We start from the raw sequence: 21,132 nt of genomic DNA, 5'->3' as shown, positions 1-21,132 counted from the left end.
GCACTTGTAACAAGAGGGACACTGAATATGGAGTCAGATAGACCCAAGTAGAACTCCTGGCTTGGCTACTTGTGGCTTTAGGAATGTTACTTCTCTATTAGATGGTTTCTGCAACTAGAAAATGATGAAGGGAACGCTTCCTTACAGAGTTGGCCACCTGATCATATGGAGCAGCACAAGCAAAAGTGCACATAAAAGGCTGACAATATATGTTCGTTATTTTCATATATAGTTATGGCAACTCCATTGTAACCTAAGTAGTGCATATGGTAGGCTATACTGTCCCAAAACTATTGCTACTAACCATTATGTTAAGACGGTCTCAATGGTGCTTTAACAGTTCACATTACTTCAGTATTCTTAAGTCTACCTGACATGTGAAATCCAGGGTGCTATGGAGAAAGCCCCACAACCAGCTGTAGGTCTCTGAAAATAATTTATTTTCCAATCTGCAACTCTAAGGATGGAGATGGGGTGAACTTTATATTTCTCCACTGGGCCACAAGTGTGTTTCTTGTGAGATAGATGCTCAATATCTGTCAACGAATGACATTTATATGCACATCTTCTTCCTTACCCAACCCTAAGCAAATGCCTTATGGTGTGGCTGTGAATTAAATAACGTACCAACTCTTCCCAATAAAACGAAAACAAAGAAAATTGTGTTTGCCCTCATCAGTAAACCTATGCAAGCAAATTCCTCTTCCTTCTTCTCTTGTACTCTCACTCTCCCCCATCCTCCCCTTTTCCATTTATGAGGAATGAAAGCAAAGCAAGATCCTGCCCATTTTTTTGAGTTTATTGTTCTGACTGCTAGGCATCTGTGTCCTGCTGCTCCTTCTGTGTAGAAACCATTAAGCTTTTCTTCCATTTGCTTCAAGATGCTTTAAGAGTCATGTCAGTAGGATGTAATTAGAAAAGACAAGAACAGCAGGGAAAATGCCAGACAATTACTAGGAGACCCAGGGTAAAAACAATGTTGAGACAAACTAGTTTATATGAAAAGAAATTCTGATTACCACCATAGTTATTATTGGTATTTAACATTTATTGAGCACCGACATGGAGTTACACACTGTACAGAACATAGAATTAAACTTTTTTTTTTTTCTAGCCAGGAATTAACATTTAAAAAGCTGTGAGATTCTTCCAAAGCTGCTAGTCGCAAATGATACTCTCCTGTGAGAAAGGATGGAGGCTTCTAATCCTATGTAGTTCTGATGAGGAAATAAATAAGATAATAAACATGAAAATTAGAATTGCTTATAGTGAGCGCTCAATACAAATTAGTTACTCATAGGAGGAAGGTAGGCTTAATAATTCCTAATAGTATTAACTCAATTGAAGCTGTTGGCCTGCTTGAGGATGTTGCTTTCCCATATATAAAGTTGAACTCTTCAAATTGTGCCTTGCTGTTATAAAATCTCTGCAAATTACTGTAATTCAGTTTTTCTTGAGAAAGTGTTTAGACATTTTTATAGCATTTGAATATTATCAAATGTAAATATTTAATCCTGGGTAGGTCAAATAATATCATAATTCCTTCAAAGGCAAAAATTTGTCTTTTACATACGTGTAGATCTCATACCTGAAAGTGTTCCCAGTAAATAATAGGTGATGAAAGAGTGAATTAAAGAAGAAATGAATTGGCCGGGTGCAGTGACTCATGCCTTTACTACCAGCACTTTGGGAGGCTGAGGTGGGTGCATCACGAGGTCAAAAGATGGAGACTCTCCTGGCAAACATGGTAAAACCCTGTCTCTACCAAAAATACAAAAATTAGCTGGGTGTGGTGGTGCACACCTATAGTCCTAGCTACTCGGGAGACTAAGGCAGGAGAATCACTGGAACCCGGGAGGCAGAGGTTGCAGTGAGGTGAGATTGCGCCACTGCCCTCCAGCCTGGAAACAGAGCAAGACTCCATCAAAAAAAAAAAAAAAAAAAAAAAGAAGGAAAGAAAGAAAGAGAGAGAGAAAGAGACAGAGAGAGAGAGAGAGAGAGGAAGGAAGGAAGGAAGGAAGGAGGAAGGAAGGAAGGAAGGAAGGAAGGAAGGAAGGAAGGAAGGAAGGAAGGAAAAGAAAATAAAGACAATAAAAAATACTTAGAAATTAAACTACAAAAAAACATGAGTTTTGCATTTTCTATAAAGAAAGCTACTTGTAGGAAAAAAAGCCCTTCAGTCAGCCTCATCAAGCTGTGACTGTGCGTGCCACGAAACACAGCCAATATTTTCATGTGGTGATGAGATAACATGTAAAAGCCAAGAACCTTTTAATGTATGTTTGCTATTAGCCCAACTCTTGTTAAGTCCAGTTAATTCACATTTATTTGGTTACTTAGGAATGAGCTTATTCTTCTAAGTGCATTTTCAGACAAATAAAAATTACTCTTTTGAGTGCTGAAACTATTTTGGATAGATATCTTTCCAAAATATGTATACACCTCTTTTCTTTCTGAAGTAGAGCATAATCTGTTAAGTTTTAATCTGTATATTCTGGGAATCGTGCTGGAAAATTGAAGCAGATTTAGAAAATAACTTTCCACAAGCTTCACAGTCCAGGACATAGATCCTGAGCCTGTTGCCTTCCATCATGCAACAAGACATCTGAGAATTCAAAATTCCAATCTGGTTTTTCGGGTGGTTTTAAAGGATGCTTTCTAGGTAGGAAAAGATAATATACTTTATTTAATAAGTGGTTTTAAAAACTTGGATATATTCAAAATTAAGTGAAACTCTTGAATGCTACTCTTTCTTAGTTCTGCAGAGTATATTCTGTTGGCTCTGACTGCATAACTTTATGACAACCATCGTTATGAAAGGCACACCTTAGGAAAAACAGTTTAACAGGGTGAAATAATGAAGATTTGCCTTTTTGTCTGTTTGTTTGCTTGTTCTAGGCCAGACTTAAATATCTGTGATTGCTATTCACATAAAAACAGGGTAAAGTGACTTTTTTCTCTGCTCATGAATAAAAAGAAAAGAGATGGCTCTTATTTCCTCAACTAATTGAGTGAATGGAACTGGATGTCTCTACCAATGTTTGTAACATGATTTACCCTGAGCTTTACCACCTCCATTTCCTTCCCACACTCACTGGTAGTCATAGTCAAATGTAAATGGGTAAATGTAGACTTAGCCAAGAGGCGTATTTCTCCCAGTTGGTGACTTGCTTTAATTATGTCTGCTCTTTAAACTGTCCCTAAGATTCCAACTTAGGCCAAGCAATCCACTACTGCAATCATTAGCCCCTCCCAATATGAGTTTGTCCCCTCAATCTGGGCCTGACTCCTTTCCCTTTCTGAAGCTGAGCCATGGCCTGAAATTTATCTTTTGCAAATTGGAAACTTGCAAACAGACTCTAGTTGCCTCCTTTACTATTCAACAACACATTCTTAGATTATTATTTGCCCATGATGTAATATGAAGGAATAGAAATTATACTTCTCTAAATACAATTTGTTAGAGATTAAACAGTTTAAATGAACTATAAACACTTAGAAAGGGAATTGGAAAAACAATTCTCACAGAAAATGAAAAATGTGTGAAAATTATTTTTATTGCATTAGTTTCCACTGCTGCTGTATTTTGAATACTTGCCAAATTGTGTGGATAATTAGCATGGTTTCAAAGGCAAATATATTGATTAGCTTGTATGTGAGAAATAAATTTATTGTGTATGGCTTATTTCTTCTTGCATTCTTACATAAAGTAAACATAGACCAACTGACTAAAATATTGCTGCATGTTCTACCACAGGGTGACCCCAAATTCACAGAGTCATAGATTATGCTTAACTTTTTAACCCATAGCTAATTAATAGCTGTGACAGGCTTACATGGCAGCCTGCCTTAAAGCAGAGAAGTCTAGGTTGTTGACATGAAAGAAAAGCTGTATTAATAAAAGAAAAATATCTGCCTTTGATACAAGTAGAACATGTATACGGTTTTTGTTCGCCTTACTTTGACAAATGTAGAAGTATTATTGCTGATTCAAGATCCACAGCTATAATTACTGCCAAGATCATTCAGAAGTCCCAAAGGTTGCTGCGGGTTCTCACATTATTGCATTGTGCTCATTTGTGAATGCCTCAGGTGAACTGTTTTAGTCTTCCTTCAGTGGAACTACTAGACCAAGTTCTGCAGAGCACTATATGGTATACTTTCCCATGACTGATTCTCAGTAAAGCCTAGTGAATATGGTAAAACAAGTCCTGAACACGCCTGAGCATAGTAAAATAAACCCTGAGTGCTCTTGTGGCATTTGGGTCCATATCTTGATCGCTTTTGGTTTGTTTGGCCATAGGTTTCCACTGAGCCATCAAAATGAGCTTTAAGGTGGGGAATTCTATTTCAGGGTCAGCCATGTGATTCTTAACTGGAAGACTGCAGAAGGCAAGAATGCCCTTGCATTCCCTATGTCTTCTGCTCCAGACACTTCTACCGTTTGACCTAGAAGTTAGGAAAACATAAAACAAAAGTTGTACAAGAATGGAACTTGAAAGACAAAAAGGATGATTGTATCATCATCAGAAGTAACACATTCTGATTTAGGCATTGATGTGAGATTCAAGGGTCAGTGCCACTTATTGGATATAACAGTGTTGGAGTCAGGCAGACGTGTGTTTGGATCCTGGCTCTGCTCACTGCCAGCTGGCTGACCTTGGCCAAAACACTTAACATTTCTGCACCTTTGTATCTTTGGTATGCACAACAAAATGTATATAAAAACACTAACCAGACAAATTTATTGTAGGGTTAAATAAAATAAGGAACAGCACTTAGAATAGCTTAGATACTCAGCAAGCAGAAGTTAGTTTTCTCCATTAATATAATTGTAGTATTAATAATAAAGTTAAAATAAACCCCAATCAAAATTTAAATAAATTTATTCCCCCAAAATCTGAAAATGTTGTTCAAATGGCTACAATGTAAAGAATATCTATTATATTTCTGATAGAAACATCATATTTCAAAGCTTACAGGTAGACTCATGGGAAGGTAATCCACTTAGGGACCTGGTTTAGTCAAAAAGTCATTTCTGGGGATATTTTAATCTTTTAAGTCATTAATCATCTCTTCAGACAGGAAGCTTCTTGGACATTTATTATCTTAAGGGACATGTTTTGCTTATTCTGCCAATTTGAGGCAGTTTAGTGAACAATGAAATTTTAGAAATTGTGAAAATAATAAAATATACCTGGACTGGAGATTCAGTGAATAACCTTTAACAAAAATCTGGGCAACAGCTTGCTAACCAAGTTTGAAATACTGTCAGAGAACAGGAGACACAAGCTTTGGGTTTTACTTACTTTGTGACTCAGCCAACAGCATTATTTGTGATTCTCACGAGAATGAATATATGACATGAATGTGACCTTTACTTGCTATACATTTGACAAAGTCTTCATTGTGGTCTTTTTTTTTCTTCAGTGATTATGTATCTTCCATCTCCTTTCCCCTTCAGAGTCCTCTATCCAGGAATAGTCTATACTTTTCATTCCTGTTTCTAGCTGCATCAACTTTTTCTTCCACTATCATCTCTGAAAGTCTATGATACTGTACTGACAGCAAATTCCTGAAACTGGGATTTGAGACTTATTATTCCATGGTGATATCTCAACTTTCATCTGGCAATAGTTTATTACATTGAAATACAGAAGCCAGAATATTAACTAATGTTTATACCCTAACTCCACACAGATTTACCTTTGGTATCTCAACATTTTGTAAGTACACAGAGGAATAAATGATAAAATCAGAGCTATCTTGCTAATACTGATATGGGAGGGAGGACAGAAGTGCTAGGTAGAGAAAGGCAGGTCTCTGGTTAGGGCTTCACCCCCTGGACCTGTGCCCATGGACCTAGGTAAGGACAGGCACTCCTGCATTCGTGCCCGTATGTTGCATTTTCCAAGACCACGCTGACCCTCCATGCCCCCATCCTGTGCTTATAAAAACCCTGAGACCCTAGTGGACAGAGACACAAGTGGCTGGACGTCGAGAGGACGTCGAGGGGAGCATGCCGGCAGAAGAACACACCAACAGACGTTGGCAGGAAGGGAGGTCATCGACCAGTGGAACAACGCAGAGTTTGGCCAGGGCAGCTGGGAGAACAGCCTGGCTGCTGAGTGGCCCAACTCCAGGGGAAACCACTTTCCCACTTCCTCCTCTTCTGGCTCCCCCATTTGTTGAGAGCTACCTCCACTCAAGGAAACCTTGCATTCATTCTCCAGGTGTGACTGAGTTCTTCCAGTACACCAAGGCAAGAATCCCAGGATACAGAAAGCCCTCTGTTTTTGTGATAAGGCAGAGATTCTAATTGAGCTAACACAAGCTACCTATGGACAGCTAAAGTAAAAGAGCACCCTGTAACACACGCCCACTGGGGCTTCAGGAGCTGTAAACATTCAATCCTCTACACAGCCATGGGGTTGGAGCCCCACAACCTGTCCATCTGCATGTTCCCAATAGGGATTTGAGCAGCAGGGCACCAAAGAAGTGAGCCACACTCCCATCGCATGCCCTGCGAGGGGGATAGGGGAACATTTTCCATTTCAATACTGTCTCAAGGAGTTGGTAGTTGAAAGGACCATATAGAATAGTGAAAGCATTACTTTAGTAAATCACAAAATATATGCCTGACATTTATTTCCATGCAACACATTTATCAACATATTTCTAATAAGGCAAAACTCTAGGGCATTATAGCATCTCTAGGCTCATTTTTGGAATAGCTGTCTTTGATTTTGGTTGATTGTTAGAATTCTTAGTAACAAAGCACAAAGTTGCTGAATTACTTCCCTGTGGTCACATAGAACAAGGCAGGAGGTATTAGGAATAGAATTTGAGGACTCTTGATATTTAAGTTCTTGCGGTAACTATTAAGCACATATCCCCTTTATTAACTAATCAGAAGGCATATCTGGTGTCATTAAGTAAACCGTATGTTTATCAGGCAGAAAACATGCAGCACAATTTCTTTCCTTTTGCTGTCAGCGAGTGCAGTGTTACAATTTTGGAACAGAAAACATTTGAAATGCCATGAGGCTTTTGCAGATACATCAGGCTTGGAGCCCTGGAGAGGAAACTGCTACAGTTAAATGAGTTTACTAACCAGTACAAGCTGACATTTCACCCCCCTGCCTTCTGGCACATCCTATGGAAATAAGAATCAATCTGGACATGCAAATAATTTTAGAATATGTATATTATTGTAATTGATTTTATAATGCTGTCACCTATTTCCCATTCAACTCATCCTGTTTAGTAAAAATAAAGTAATATGTGGCCACAATGCTATGAGAAGCCACTGATTACAAGGTATAGTAACAATAATACCCCAGTTAGACTCTGGTGGTTTGTTAGAACACGGAACACCCTCAGCTTTGCTTTGAGCTATTAATTAACCAACCAGTCATTAACTGCTGCTAACAATTGATTTGGAAGGAATTATTGCTTAAATAGCAGGAGGTATTTAAGAGGAAAATAAATTAAAACAAAGAACTGCTTGATCCTGAGAAAAAAAAATAAGAGTTCTTGAAATATAGAGAATAGTTTCAAGGGCTCTGTAATTATCAAGTGATAAACAATTCGTTAGAAGCATATTTCTTTATTTTATTTTATTTTTCTAGAAATAGAGACAGTGTGTCTTATAATCAAGGACCCAACTGTCTTTGAATGATCCAAAATGAAATGATGCTATCAGAAGAATATCTGAAGTAGTAAATTGCTGTTTTAGTATGTTACCACAAACATTTACATAGATAACAATTATACTCTCTTGGCAACGTATTACCGAAATTTAGTTTGCAAATAAAATTTTTGAGTAAACAAAACAAAACAACAAAGTATCTATTGTCGTGAGCTGAATAACATGGTGCATTTAATGCATGATTTCAAAGCCAAGATTTTTACCTTCAATCTGTCCTTGGGATGGTTTACGTTAAGGCCATAGCCTCTCTTACGATTCTCCTCATTACCTTGAGAATAGGGTTTTCAGGAGTTATTGGTTTTGATGTAAAGCAGCAAAAGGAAAACTAATAGTATACCAAAGGAAATAAAGAAAATCTGTCGTTTTTGAGTGAATTATTTTCCCTTATACTAAAGTCAGTTTAGGAATTACCACGCCAATTATCCCAATAATTTTTTTAAGCAAAACCAAGTTTGCCTGCCTTGAATTTCAATTAAATTTATTGAGCATTCGCTGTATATGAGGAACAGAAGTAGCCTTTCTCTCTGTCTGAATTGCTAATGGACCAAGATTTTATGAGCAATTTTAATCTGAACGTTAAAGGTCAGAGATCCCCAAACTGTAAGATACTTGCTTTGTCCAGTCATTATATGTATAAAAAATATCTTCTGAAATTTAATATAGTCTAATTTGTCTTAGGACTTTAAGTGGTTAATCTTTATGATATCTTCTTAAAGCTGTAAAGCTGTAAGTGATGATTTTGTTGGAGGGTATCCTTTCTTAGAAGTATTTTGAAAATTTGGCGGGGGTTGATTCTTATGTTTCATGGTACGGGGAGGGGTCTTCTGACATTTAGCAGACAGGGATCTAGGGATATACATATAATGTAATTTTTGAGCATTTAATACATACCAATTTTCTTAGGAATGCAAACACTATGAAAACTAAAAATGAATTGTGTTTTGTTTTGTTAGGAAATGTACCAAGAATGATTTACAATTTTGTAAATGCACATCACTGACAATGATGCTATTTATGGTATTAGAGCTGCTAATATATACACCTGTGTCAGCTTGCATTTGTAGCTGTTACAGTCAAATATGTGTAGGTAGTCTTCATTTTGCATGGCATTAAGTTAACTGAAACCTGTGCATATTGAAGTTGTGTGTCCTTGCTTTGCACAATTCTGATATACTCAGTTTCAGTTAACACAGTACCATACAAAGTGAGCACTACTTGGAATGAAAGAGATTTGAAAATTTGAGATTTCCTTAACAGATTGACTTAAAAATAAACATTATTCAATAAATAGACAGAAAAACAATCCAGGAATATCACTACACGTAGTTAATAAAGTCTGTTTAAAATATAATCAATAAAGTCTGTTTCAAAAATTCTTTTTTTCTCTCATAAACTCTTAAATATGGAAGTCAGTAGGTGATAAATGTTGTGAAAGTTATGTTGACATAATTTATTTATTTATGTTTTGCATGCATCTTGATTTAACCTGACTTCTTATATTCCTTTCTTTTTCCAATCTACCATTAATTTCTAGTTGCCTATTGAGGTATATTGCATCCAGGGTTGTGATAATTAATTTTATGTGTCAGCTTGGAGGATATTTTTGGACTAAATTAACATTAAACTTGGCGAACATTGGGCAAATCAGATTGCCCTTCATAGTGTGGATGGGCCTCATACAATCAGTTGAAGGCCTGAATAGAACAAAGGTCTGTCTTCCCAAGCAAGAGAAAATTCTCCAGAAGACTGTCTTTGAACTTTATCAGCAGCATTGGCTCTCCTGGGTCTCCAGTCTGCTGTCACACACTGCAGATTTGGACTTGCCAGCCTTCATAATCACGCCAGCCAATTGCTTTTAATAAATCTCTTATTATGCACACATACAACACACACACACACACACCCTATTGGTTGTGTTAGTCTGAAGAACCCCCTGACTAATACAACAGTCTTTTTGTTTTTTTAATAAACATACAGTAGAGTTGGTGTCTTTTGTGTATGTGTGTGTGTATAGCAGTATGAGTTTTAGCATGTGTGTAGACACAGAACAGTTCCAAGACACAGAGTAGTTCCATTGCTCCAAAAATTCTTCTCAGGTTGCCCCTCAGGGAAGTCACACACTTCACTCCTGAGTCCTGGCAATGAGTGATCTATTTTCTGTTAAGGTCACTATAGGCTTTGTCTTTTTTAAGAATGCCATGTAACTTGGATCATACAGTATGTAACTTTTTGACATTGTCTTCTTTTACTCAGGATTATGCCTTTGGGATTCAATTAAGTTGTTGCATGTATCAATAATTTGTACCTTTTGTTACTGAGTGATAATCCACTATATGCCCAAAGGCTTTTTATATACAAGATATTTCTTCATGCATTGTCATATGTTGGGATTTTTAAAGTAAGAGATATCTTTTCTTTGATGCAGTTTTTACTATACATAACATGATACATAGAGTAAATTATTTTGATGTAAGTGTTATAAGAAAGGCTCAGCTAATTTGTAAAAATATACTTCTACATTATTACTTGCTTTTTAATTACTTAATTAAATTTTTAATCACTACTTTAATTAAGGTTTTTTTTTCTTTATCATAACAAATCTACTGTGTTATTAAATACCCTATCATTGATTCTAATTCCAGTAGCCTCTTGGACTTCTGCACTTACATTTTCTTGTACTTTTATAAAATTACATTGATGCCTTCAGATATAGTCTTGTCTGTCCATTTACATGTTGAAATGCACGTTATTTTATTATGACATTGAAACCACATTACCTCATCAATATATTTGATATCTCATTTTTATACTAATTAGGATGTTGCTTTAAATTTTTAGAAAGTTAAACTTATTGGTGCATAACATGTATGAATTTCATTTCAACATATAAATAACTAATTTTTCTAGATGTAGGGCATTAGGATAATTCTGAGAACATTGCTTAAGTCTTATGCCTATAGCTACTTAAATATTTCTTGTTTTTCCTTCTTTAGAGACATTAGAACCTACTAGTTCAGCTAGATGACCTCTCACTTACCTTCGTATTCAAAGAATTTAGAATATCTATTTAAAGGTATGAATGTGGGTTTTTCACTCATGGTCTATCAGTCAGCTGAGGCAGAGTAATGTTGCAACAATTAACAGCCCCTAAATCTTCGTAGCTTTCAGTAACAAAAGTTTATGTCACGCTCTTGTTACCTGACCATCCTGGAGATGCTCTTCCAGGGGGAACCCAACTGCATGGATGAAGGCCAGGAATATAATAGGTGTTTAGAGAATATTGACAACAGTGCTCAAAAGGAGGTAGAAAAGGGAGCAAATAATTTTTTGAGAAATATTGCTGTGGGAACATATGAAATCAGTTTTTAAGTTTAATATTTTTTTCAGCATATCTAACAAATGTACCTGTTGATAATTTTATTATCTAACATTTAAAAATGTTATCATGCCTTATATTTGCATATTTCTGATAACTTCTCTTACCTGGTATACTACTCCACCAATCTCCCACACTTTACTCAAAATTTAAAAGTCCTACAAAGGACTTTGCCATGAAAATGAACAATAATGGTAAGAACAATTGGCAATATTTGTTGAGTGTTTGCTCTGTGCTAAATACTGCCCTAAGTACTTTATAGGCATTAACTCACTTAAACATCACAACAAATCTAAGAGCACAGTATTGTCATTAATCCTCAAATTTGTTAATTAAGAAACTGAGGCATAAAGAAAACAAAATGATTATTATTTTAGATGATGCATTTGGATATTTAGAAACCTAAAGGAACAAACTTAAAGATAATAGAATTAATAAAATAACCTTGGTGTCAGGAAAATACCATAGTAGATAAGAGTATTGAGAAAGATTTACCACCTTCCCTCCGTATAGGCTCTTTAAGAATCTATTAAACCATAACCTCAACCTCATGACCTCAAACAACCAGGCCAGGGAAGTACACCTGGTCTGACGTCAAATAGAACACCTATTTTGAGAATTGAAGCCAAGAAACATGGAGACTGCGTCAATTTGTGATTGGAGTGAGGACTGTGTCAAGCCACTAGAACAACCTCAAACCAAATCCAACCACATGCTGGACAGTCTCATGACAAGCAGAAACTATGGGAAGGCAGAGAAAGTCAACTGTTAGAGAAACAGAAGAGAAAATTGAACTGACATTTAGCCTGAGATATAATTAAAAGGAGCTACTCAATTCAAGAATGTGGGGCAAAACATTCCAGGAAGAGTGACAGCAATTGCAGAGGTTCTCAGACAGAGCACACTTGGTAGGTTGAAGACACAGAAAGAAGGACAGAGAGGAGGAGCAGAGTGAGGTCAGGGAGCATAATTCTGGATGAGATCAGAGAGCTAGCAGCCAAACCCAGAGCAGGCTGGTGGGGCCCTGTGAGAGGCCTGGATTCCTTCATTGGGAAGCCCAGCCCAGCTCAGTTCTGTATCCCTTTGAAGCTGTTCCTACTGGCTTTGTTGAATGAAATCTCACCTTCTTTGAAACTTTCATAGCATATATACCTCTAGCAATTGGCATACAAAGTCTGAATCACAGATTTTTTTTTTAGTGCTTTATTTTCCTGAGGATATTAGGTCTTAGAAATCAGGGGTCATGACTCCTTGTACTCTCTACAGACAGTAGTGAGTTGGTATTAACTTGGTGTCAGTAAATATTTGTTGGCTCAAAAAGGGGATAATTATCAAGTATTCCTAGTCAGTGTCCAAATTTCCTTACTGCAGTCTCTCCATGAACATTTTAAACCCATGTTATGTGGCACAAAATTGTTAACTGAGGCTTCCCTTTATCAAGTTGGCTTCTCAGTGAACCTCATGACTGTGGATTAATAAAACTTTTGTTATGGGATTGTATGTTTGAGAGGCTGGAAAATGGGGAGCACCATATTGTAAATCCAGGCAAACAGGGGTTGTGCTTAATGGTTTATATACAGTTCTTATTTAATCTTCAAACAACCCTAAGAAGTCACAACTACTGTGTGGGAAAATCAGTCACCCAGTCAGGCTTGTTGAGCCCTGAGCCCATGTGCTTCACCACCAGGCTAAAGTTGCTCAGTTTGCCCTGATGAAAGAAGGTGATTTTCCTTTTCTTTTGTGCTCAGGCCTACTTACACATCCAGCACCTTCACTCTGGTGCAGGCTGTACTTTACAGATGGTGAGATTCTCATTTTACTCTAATATTTATAAAGCCAAATGATTCAGACTTTGTAAAAAATGAAATTAAACAGCAATCTTGCTCTTCTTGTAGCACCTTCCTGTTCTACATTTTTTTCTGATATTGACTAAGAAATTTTAATACACTCAGCTGTGCTTAGTGCTTACAATTGAACTACATATCACCAAACCAAACTGTTTCATGAGACTGTATTTACAAGAAAAGACATGGAGAATTGTGTGTATTTTTCTACTTCAGAAGAAAAATGTTCCATAAGATCTTCTGAAATCTTTGACAACAGCCATTATTTGGTTTTTGTGTATAGCTGAGGTTCACATTAAATATTTGAATGTTCGATAATAACTAGATAAATAATTATTGTTATCCAAATGGGTAGATCATAATGTGTAAACTTATCTTTTGTCTTTGAAAATGGTCAGCAGGGCCAGGTGTGGTGGTTCACGCCTGTAATCCTAGCACTTTGGGAGGACGAGATGGGTGGATCACCTGAGGTCAGGAATTTGAGACCAGCCTGGCCAACATGGTGAAACCCCGTCTCTACTGAAAATACAAAAATTACCCGAGTGTAATCCCAGCAGCTGCTTGGGAGGCTGAGGCATGAGAATCGCTTGTACATGGGAGGTGGAGGTTGTAGTGAGCCGAGATTGTGCCACTGCACTCCAGCCTGGGTGACAGAGTGAGAGACTCCATCTAAAAAAAAAAAAAAGACAGAGAAAAAAGAAAATGGTAAGCAGGATCTACAAGAATACTCTAGGTATAAAGTAACAGTTCATTTTATGAACAAGAACAATATGTCAACCGAGACTGTATTTTACAAGCTTCCCCAAGTTAGAAACAACCCCACCAGATTGCATATATGATTTAACTATGATTTCTTATCTATGATTATCTTATCTAACTTAACTATGATTTCCAATGGAAGTTGTGGTTTGGAAATCTTTCCTTCAGCCTAGGAGAACCTTCAGGGTGTTATGTTCTTGGCCCAGGGCTTGGCTTTGTGGCTGTTGTTGGCTGCAGATGGTCCTTGGGAAAGTTTTAAGTCTCTGCTTCTCATGTAGGCTTACCCACACTATAATATTTATGTGAAGCCTGAGGCTGAAAACATCAGTTTTAGCCAATAAAAGGTAAATAAAAGAATCATTTTTATGTTATAATATGCGTTAATATATGATGAAACAGAAAGCAAAAGTGGCACCGATTTTTAAATATAAATATTAGTGCAAATGCAATTGTTTTTGCCATTATTTTTAATGGCAAATATAACAACCTAATACAACAAAGGCTTTCCAACAAAAGTCACATTTAGAATGCCTAGGATCAGGTTCCAATTACCTCTGCCATTTATGAAGCAATTGACCTTACTGTTTAAGACCCAGCCTTAAGCAGACTTCTATGGTTTGAATCCTAGCTCTGTTCCTTCCTGACTGTGTGGCTGTGAGCAAATTATTGAACCCCATTGTGTCTCTAGGGAGGTGTCTCAGTTCCCTTTGCTGTAAAATGGGGCTCACACTAGCCATGCTTGCCCCCTAAACTTGTTATGGAGATTATGTAAGTTAATATGTGTAAAGTGCTGAGAGCTCTTCTGGCATATAGTAAGTGCTATATAAGTGTTTGCTAAATACATTAAATTCACTTAAATTGGGACCACAGTAGTACATGTTGAGAACATTTAATTTCTGCTGCCATAGGAGTACTGACCGAGAACAGCAGAAAGATGCCCAAGACCCTCTTTTGCTTGCTCCTGTTTTGCTTTCCTTTCTCCCCCTCACCCGGGGAACTTATCTGTAACTATATTTATATCATCACCCTCACCAAGCACCCATCTTTTGATTTCACATTCTTTGTTCTTTCAATTGTACCACATAGTCCAAAGGATACAAATGTGTCTCAGTTTGCTTCTCAAACTTTCATGTGTCTATAAATCACCTAGGAATGTTGCTAAAATATAGTTTCTGATTCCATACATCTGGACTAAGTAGCTGCACATGCTGCATTTCCAACAAGCTGCCAGGTGATGCTCTTGCTGCTGGTTCCAGGGTCACACTTGAGTAGCAATGCCCTAGTATATCGCACCATCTTTGCATATATATATATATAGTTGGCACCCATTTAAATGTGTGCTTCTACTTTGAGCTCCAGGCCCTTATAGGTCACCACACATTATTGTGGCTCTCTACTCTTTAATGTCTCATGAGTACGAGGAAATTGGCCACAACATAACAATGACATTTTACATGCCCACCCATCTGCTCCTTTTCTGTTACACACTGCTGGGAAGTGAGCAGAGAGTTTCTAAAACCTTGTCCCCAAGTCAATATGCTCCATGAAAATTTGGCCATAGAATCTTCAGAGAATTTGTGCTCCAAAGTTGCAGGCAGAGAACCTTTCCTGGACCCAGAAGCAGATGGCAGTCCTGTGGGTGGTGCCCCTGAGGGGTGGGAAAAGTATGATTCTCTGACAGTCACATAGAGGGGTTGCCAACCTGAGGCAGGGCTCTCAGCAGGAGTAGAGATGGGTTGGGCTCAAGAGGAGAGATGGAGCAGGAACTCCTTCCATGTGCTGCGCCAGCAGTTTTGGGCTCTGCGCTGGGCTGAGTTATTAACACAATCCAAGGAGAAATGTACACAGAGATTTCCCCAGTGGGATACTCACAGGAACACTCTTTCCAACCTCTCCACCCTCTTCCAGAGTTCTGTGAGAACACACCAACAATGCTATGAGGTTAATGAACCCATAAAATCATCATTAGTTTTTCAGCTTTTAAAATTATGTGCAATAATTGGCTCTTTGGATGCTTGTCAAGGGACCAGTTGCCAAAAACTTCTTCCCAGGAAAAATTTGAAATCTCACCTTCAAAATAATAGTTGTCCTTCAATACTTTAAAAATGTGAATATTGCAGCGTAACATTACAATATATCCCTTTGTAAGAAAAGTAGATATATAAAAATAGAATATAGATTCAAAAAACATGTATCAGGAGATTATGTACCTTCTATGCACTGGGAAAACTATACTGAACCTAATATAATATTTTCCTCCTTTGGAGACTTCCTGGGCCTGTCCAGAATAGCTGAACTTCGTGTATACTGTCAGGCTATATGGGTAGGTGCCCCAGGATAACAGGCAACTCTGTCCAGCAAGTGCCATCTGCTGCTCTTGGCAGTGACCAAGCCTGCAGATTGAAGTCCTTCTGCAAAACCTCGTCTCCCAGAGCTCACCAGCAGGGAGTTGGCACAGGTGACTCTGTCAAAACGTTCTTTCCTGTGCCCTGTGTTCTGAACAAGTTCTGGGAAAATGTAATTCATACATTACCATTTTTTGACCACTCTCTCTGATTATTGTTATGGCTTTAAAATAATCTCAAATGTCATCCAAAGTGCAAGAGGTCATGCCCAAAAGAGGCCAGAGAAAGTCACAAGCAAAAACTCCTTTGCCACATTGTAAGAGTAGCTTAGGAGTTAGGGTTTTCTCATTCCTGCATTCTTTTCTTGGGCCCATATTCTCTCCCCTTTAATTCTCTTCACTCTGACCCTTTCCCCTTTGAACACGATACTCCTCCACCAGATGACCCACATAAGCACTGAATCATTCAGCAGTGGGACAACTTTTCATTGAACTCCTCAGGGCCTTAGGTTTGGTGTTTATAAAATGGGGATAAGATAATAATCTTGCAGGATGATGTCAGTGAAACCATTTTAAAAATAAATGATCATATATTAACTTCTTCCACAATTATTTGATTAGGAAACAGAAAACAGAAAAGCTCTCCAAAGAACTCTAGGGATTCTGAAAATTTCTAAAAGAAGTTGGGGTTCTCTAAAATGCTGTAGCTACCAACATCCTTTCATTGGATTACACATATTCTGGAATAATTATATTTTCTTTGATTTGTTCCCTTCCTACTTCCCTCCTTTTCTGCCTGACTTTTCTCTTTTATGTCTCTCTTCTTCTCTTTTCTCCATTTTTCCTGACTATTTCTCTCCCCAATCTCCTGCTTCTCTTTCTCTACAGAAAGAAAACACAGAGAAGATCTTGCTTGGTTTGGAACACTATTTCTGAATGGGTGAATGAGTTAAGTGTAGACTGAGATCATCTAAAACAATAATAGTTTATACCCCTACTATGGTGGTCATTAGTGCAACTTGCCAAGAATTTCTGGTGCTCTGCATTCTGGGGATATGGTAGGATTGCACTCCCTAGGCCACTATGGTTGGCTGTGTGACTAGTTCTGACCAACAGCTGTGAGCAGATGAGATGTATGCTACTTCTGGGCAGGAAAATCTGATTGCTTATATGAAACCCTCCAGAACTGTATCTCCCTGGACCAGCAACTAGAAATGTTTGAGACGATACCTGTTCTATCAGCCCGGGCCCATGATTAATTACAAAAAACAGAGGTCTTAAGAGACACATAAGAAACATAGATTATGAGTGAGAAATAAACTTCAGTTACTTTAGGACCCTGAGATTTTAAGAATTAGTTTTTACCTCGGTAGAAGTTAACCTGATTCGACTGATGCATTTACAAAACTGTGAGCTTCTCTAGGGAAGAGAAGAAAGGAAAGAAAACTGTTACTATTTCTCTGAGGTACTTTCATAACAACAAATTGTTATGAATAACAAAATGATATTCTTCATTCTTGACCCAAAGGATTCAAGCTATAGTTTTCAATAGATTTTTGTTTGTTTGTTTGTGTGTTTTTTTTACTGCTTCATAGTATAATACAGCCTTTAGCATTTTTTAACATAATGTTTTTTTTTAACACAGAGGTAACTAAGATCATGAGCAACACTTCCAAGTTGAAGACCTAGGTCAGTAAACATAAACTCTCATGGTAACAATCTAAATCTTAACAGAGAATTTGAAGGAAAACAGTCACCATTTTATTTATCTACTGTATTCATTTTTCAAATATTTATTGAGCACCTACTTGGTCAGGTGTTATGTTATGTAGTAGAAAAATAGTAACCAATTTAGAGAAGTACTTTACTGTACTTTGAGCTGTTTTCCACATATTACCTAATTTTATCTCATAATAACAAAATGTTTGCTCTATTGCAAAGATAAGGAAGCTGAGACACAAAGAATTAAGTAATTTGTCAGACCGACTCAGGTGGGTAGTAAAAAAACTGGGACATAACCCCTATTTTCACACTGAAATCTGTGTTAAGTATTTCACCGTTACAAGAAAAGACCACTGGGGCAAAGAAGAAAATGGGAATGTGATTATAAAATGTATCATTATTTGCATACTAGTAAAAAGGAATTTTTGATGGTGAGTGTATGGAAGACTTATTTTGTGGACCCCTGAAATTGTAGACAACCCATAAAAGTCCCTGAAAGTAGTCAATGACCAAAAAACATTAAAAGCAACACCGTTCCACAATTATATAGCAATTATATAGCATAGCAAAGAGATACCAGAATTCCACTTTTTCGCATTATATTTTCCATGAATTCCAGCACTGATAAAGAAATAGTATCACATTTTCTTTTCTTATTTGTACTTATAAAATTAAATAAATAAAAATAATGTGAAAGGCAAGCCAAAAATTTTATTTGAAATTTTTTCCATGTTTTATTGATGGCAGTCCTTGAGAAGGGGTTCTTGAGTATTTTCTCTTTCATAGAATTATTGAATAATGGAGATGGAAAAGAACATAAGAATTAATTTCTTTAGATAAACTTATTTAATTGGTTCAAATAAATTTTGGTTAGGGTGTGTACACTGACACCCAGAGAAAGAAGCTATTGAGTCAGCGATGGGCCTGGGGCTAGAACTCAGGCCTTCAGATTTGCTCTCATTACTCTTGAGTCCATTTGAAGAAAAATGCTTCCTCCACCCTTTAATTTTTATTCAAATGGCACAAGAATAAATTTTAAAAAACTTTATTACACTTGTATCAAATTAAAATATGTGATAATTTAGGTATCTGAGCCATTTAAAAAAGTGTTATATTTGGAGTAGAGAAATAAGACTACTGAACTGCAACATCAGCACCACAGAAATTATACAACAATAACAAAACTCTCTGCTCTGTGTCTTCAGTTGCCATCTATCTACTTAATATATACACTAAAGTCCTCTGTAAATATCAATAAATAAAAATTAATTTACACATAAAATTTGCATTGCAATGTGATTGACATGCTTACGTTTATTCTCCCTTTTTACAAGCCAACAACACAGGAACTAATCTGGCATTGTGGAAGGAACTGAGAGCCAGGCCAAGAGTCAGGAGACCTGAAATTCATGTCTATTTCAACTCATTTAGTTGCTTGTTGTGAGACCTTGGGCGAGTCACTTTACTTCTCAGAAACTTGGCTCCCTTGTTTTAAAAATGAGGATACTGCACTCCATTCTCTAAGATGCCTCCAAGTTCTAACACTCTCTGATGGCCTATCAGTTCAGGCTCCTGGCAGGGTACAGAATTTTATTCAGATGGTTCAAATAAAGAGACTGCAATGAGGGGACTACTTTCAGAATTTTGAGCAAACAAATGATGATGAGGTGCTCAGGAACTAGCATAGTGGGAGGCTTTTGTTAACCCTAGATTTGGAGGAGGAGGTGAGGAAACAGAGTCATTAGAGCCCAAGGAGTGCTGAGATTCTGACTGAGGCTCTAGTCAGAGACGTGTATGGAGGGATGGAACTACTGCCAGAGGTACAGCCTCAAAACAGGGAGGAGTCAGGGAAGAAATATTCTGGCCTCTCTCTTCTCCAGTCTTCCAGTGCCCTTTCACTGCCAAACCCAACCAGTTTTCTTCCCTTCCCATGGAGTTTATACAACAATTTTATGTACCTCTTTCATACCACTTTGTTCATAATTCAGGCACCATTTCTAAAAACCATTACAAAACCAACATATTAAAAAATCATTCCCCTTCAAAGGAAAATAAATGAAAGACATTATTAAAATTTAGGTATAATAATGTGCCAAAATAATGACATATTGGTCAATGATGACCATTACACAATGGTGGTCCTATAAGATTACAATACTATATTTTCACCGTACCTTTTGTATGTTTAGCTGTATTTAGAAACACAAATACTTGTCATTGTTTTACAATCACCTACCGTATTCAGTACAGTAACATTCTGTACAGGTTGCTAATCTAGGAGCAATAGGCTATTACCATACAGCCTAGGTGTGTTACCATGGGCTATACCATCTAGGTTTGTGTAAGTATGGACTGTGAGGTACTAATAACACTTAGTGATGCATTCTCAGAATGAATCCACATCATTAAGTGACACATGATAGTAACTGTAAAAACAGCAGCGGTGGGTACTGTTTATTCTAATCAGGTTATGAGTTTGTCAGGTTTCACATGTAATCTGGAACTGGAATGTAGCTGTGTCAAATGTTGGAGTGTGTGTTTTGTGCACACCAGTAGATGACATGCATAAACACTGTGCAGCACAGCACCCATCTGCCTGGGATCCCTTCTACTGAAAAGTCCCTGTAGGGAGCATCTCTGGTGCCAACAGACAGGTTTTGCAGAGTATTGCATTTATTTCTTCCTTTGATTTAACTCCCTGCAGAGGTTTTTCCAGAACACAATGTCACTATTTCCAGGTCAGACAAGATTTTCCTGCCAAGCAGGGTGCCATGAAGAAAACCTCTCTTAGAGTGTGAGACAAAAGAAATCAAAGTGGAAACAGAAATGCCAGAGGACTAGAGAGTAAATGACAGGAGTCTCCATAGTCATCATTAGCATCAACGTTTGACATGCAGTGGCTTTAGTCAAGCCCACACAAAATACAGGAGTCATTGTCAGTAACGAGAGGACTAAAACAGAACAAATGTCACCTTGTCCTTGCATCAGCTCCAGAAAGGTACACACAGTGAGAATTACTCCTTTGTTGCATGCTTTTGGAGGGGGCTATTACTGAGCTGTGGAGACTGAAATGGAATTTGTTCACAGGGTAAAGCGTGAGTATCTGCTTGTAATAGGCACGTTAAGTTGGCCTTTAGAACCAGGAAATTGAGTCTATCTCTGATATCCCTCAGAGGTGAAAGGCACACAGCTTTTCATATGTAAATCTCATGATTTAACTTGTGCTTCACAGATACCACTTAACTCAGGCTTGGGGCTTCTTCTTTTTTTTTTTTTAAACTTCTTTTTTTTTTTTTTATTATACTTTAAGTTCTAGGGTACATGTGCATACCGTGCAGGTTTGTTACATATGTATACTTGTGCCATGTTGGTGTGC

At 37.4% G+C, this 21,132-nt stretch overlaps 1 long non-coding RNA gene across 1 annotated transcript in view; it reads left to right on the top strand.

The window, feature by feature from the left end:
• The first annotated feature begins 20,673 nt into the window (after positions 1–20,673).
• Positions 20,674–21,132, top strand: part of LOC117064170 — a 141,719-nt gene continuing 141,260 nt past the window's right edge. Inside the window, exon 1 of the long non-coding RNA XR_004429301.1 lies at positions 20,674–20,754. This is a non-coding gene — a long non-coding RNA (uncharacterized LOC117064170). The remainder of the gene's footprint in view (positions 20,755–21,132) is intronic.

The sequence above is a fragment of the Trachypithecus francoisi genome, unplaced genomic scaffold (genome assembly GCF_009764315.1).
Source record: "Trachypithecus francoisi isolate TF-2019V2 unplaced genomic scaffold, Tfra_2.0 Contig01566, whole genome shotgun sequence".
NCBI lineage: Eukaryota > Metazoa > Chordata > Mammalia > Primates > Cercopithecidae > Trachypithecus > Trachypithecus francoisi.
This window is presented reverse-complemented; position numbering and strand designations above follow the sequence as displayed.